Genomic DNA, 2,959 nt, shown 5'->3' on the forward strand with positions numbered 1-2,959 from the left:
TCCCTGGGACACCGTGTCAGGGTCAGACCTTCGTAGCAAAATTGTGTTTAATCTCATGATACTTGCCCTGGGGGCAATAAACGTGAGTCTCAAGGGAGAGAAGGTACTTCCCGCCCTTGTTTAGGACACTGGCCTTCTTTTGCTCTAGGAAGAATGTTTTGGGGTTTGTTTGTTTCAGACTCAGAGAAATAAAGACTCAATCATACCTCCCACAATTAGAATAACTCACTTTATACTAAATTGTTTGTTTTTACGGAATGAGCTTCACTACAAGGCTGGAATCCGCCTTCCTCCTGCCTAACCTCCTCTTCTCTGGCTTATTGTGAAAGCATAGTGGTGGGCACTTCCTGGCAATTTGAGGTGCCAAAAAAAAAAAAAGAAAAAAAAAGAGGGAGGGATTATTGGTTGAAATGCTGGCATCTAGGAACTTTATTTTGACTAGTGGAAACAGAAACTGTTGGGTCTTACCACCCTCACTCCCCCTCCGGGCAAGAAGCATTCCCTTCTACTATTAACTAAGTGTTTGTGTCCCCTTAACGTTCGAAGGCTGAATCTCCAGTGTGACATTACTTGGAGGACAGGTGGTATGCAGGTGAGTAGGTTTAGATGAGGTCATGAGGGTGGAGCCCGTATGATGGATTAGTGCCCTTATAAGAAGAGGAAGAGACCAGAGCCTTCCCTGTCTCTCCAACACCTGAGGACACAGTGAGAAGACAACTGTCTGCAAGCCAGGAGGAGAGTTCTCACCAGGAACCCAACCAGGCTGGCACCTGATCTTGGACTTCCCAGACTCCAGAACTGTGAAAAATAAAATGTCTGTTGTTTAAGTCACCCAGGCTGATATTTTGTTACAGCAGGATGAGCTAAGATACCATCTATGCCAGCGGTTCTCAACCTGTGGGTCGCGACCCCTTTGGGGGTCGAACGACCCTTTCACAGGGGTCGCCTAAGCCCATCGGAAAACACATATATAATTACATATTGTTTTTGTGATTAATCACTATGCTTTAATTATGTTCAATTTGTAACAATGAAATTGGGGGTCACCACAACATGAGGAACTGTATTAAAGGGTCGCGGCATTAGGAAGGTTGAGAACCACTGATCTATGCATTCCTCCATTCAGTGAATAGTTTTTGAGTTCTTACTAAGTTTCAAGTGCTTTTCCAAATCTTGGAGATACTGCAGTGAACAAACTTATAAAGTCCCTGCGCTCAGGAAGCTTACATTCTAGTTTTGGGGAAGCAGCAGATGAAGTTGTAAATAAAATAATTTTGGCTACTAATAAATGCCAGGAAGTAAATAAAACAATATGTACCAGAATAACTGCAGAAGGGTGGGAGATGGCTGATTTAGACTGATGAGACAGTATTAAAGAACCAAATTCAACCAAGTAAATTTGAAGATCTAATTGATTTTATTAAGTTATGAATCAGGCAGCTTCCCATCTAGCAACTAGAAGGGCACTCCAAGGATTTATACAAAATGGAAGGTTTTTATAGGCAGAAAGAGAGTGGAACTAAGAAATTAAAAGAGTGGATGATTTCAGGCAGATTATCTCACTATTGTTGATCAGATTGATTGGTTTAAAATCCCATTCCTGGGAAAGGCAGAAACTGCAATTAGGTTAGCTTTTAAATTTTGTGTGGTGATGTAGCTTAGCAAAAGTGACTCCAGCCCTAACTGGTTTGGCTCAGTGGGTAGAGAGTCAGCCTGTAGACTGAAGGGTCCCAGGTTTGATTCTGGTCAAGGGTCAAGGGTCAAGGGTCAAGGGCACATGCCTAGGTTGCAGGCTCAGTCCCCAGTGTGGGGTGTGCAGGATGCAGCTGATCAATGATTCTCTCTCATCATTGATGTTTCTATCTCTCTCTCCCTTTCCCTTCCTCTCTGAAATCAATAAAAAAATATATTTTTAAAAAGTGAGTCCATTTTGGCCTGTTGTTTACTTTTTTAACAGCAGGAAAGACTTCTCCCAGTAGGAAGGGAGGCCAGATAAAATACAGGATGCCTAAGTACATTTGAATTTCAGACAATACATTTTTCTTAGTATAAGTATGTCCAAAATATTGCATCGGGCATACTTATACTAAACGTTATTCATTGTCACCCAGCTGGGCGTCACTTAGCAATTAAGCGTTGACCCAAGAACCAAGAGGTTACAGGTTCGATTCCCGATCAATATGCCTGGATTGTGGGCTCAATCCCCAGTAGGGGGCATGCAGGAGGCAGCCAATCAATGATTCTCTCTCATCATTAATGTTTCTATCTCTCTCTCCCTCTCCCTCTCTGAAATCAATTTTTTAAAAAAAGTTATTGTCTTTCTGAAATTCAAACTTAACTGGGCATATTTTTACTTGCTAAATCTTGCAAACCTACCAGTAGGTAACATTTGAACTGAATGACTAGGAGGAACTAACTAAGCAAAGATTTAGGGAAAGAGTGATTCCAGCAGAGGGAACATCCAGTGTAAATGTGAGAATAGTCAGAGGGAGGGAGGTACAGATGAAGTCAGATAAACAGGCAGGGGCCAGATCATGCAAAATTCTGTAGGGTGGACAAGGAGATTTCTGCGTCTGTCTGTCTCTCTCTAACTCTAAACCATTGGAGTTTTAAGGAGAGAGTGACAAAATCTGATTGATATTTAGCTGCTGTGTGGTCAGTCACTTTCAGAAGGTCTTAAAAGACAAATTCAGATAATTAAACTTAAGCTTGTGCCATTGGCTTGGGGCGAGACCCCTGTGTTTGGGGGTGGACCCAACTAGGAGCTCTGGGCCCTTGGACTCAGTCTAAGCCTTTGACTCTGAGTCTAAGGTATCTAAGCGGTTGCTATGGAGGGGCAGCTTGGCGGTTGCTAGGGAGAGAGAGGGGCACGGCCTCCGCGCAGGTCCTGGTCTAAGCGGCGGGCGGCGGGCGGGGGTGGAGCCAGGAGTGCGGCGGCGCGCTCCGCGCGTTCGCAGGA

The sequence above is a fragment of the Myotis lucifugus genome, unplaced genomic scaffold (assembly GCF_000147115.1).
Source record: "Myotis lucifugus unplaced genomic scaffold, Myoluc2.0 scaffold_260, whole genome shotgun sequence".
In the NCBI taxonomy this organism is placed as follows: Eukaryota; Metazoa; Chordata; class Mammalia; order Chiroptera; family Vespertilionidae; genus Myotis; species Myotis lucifugus.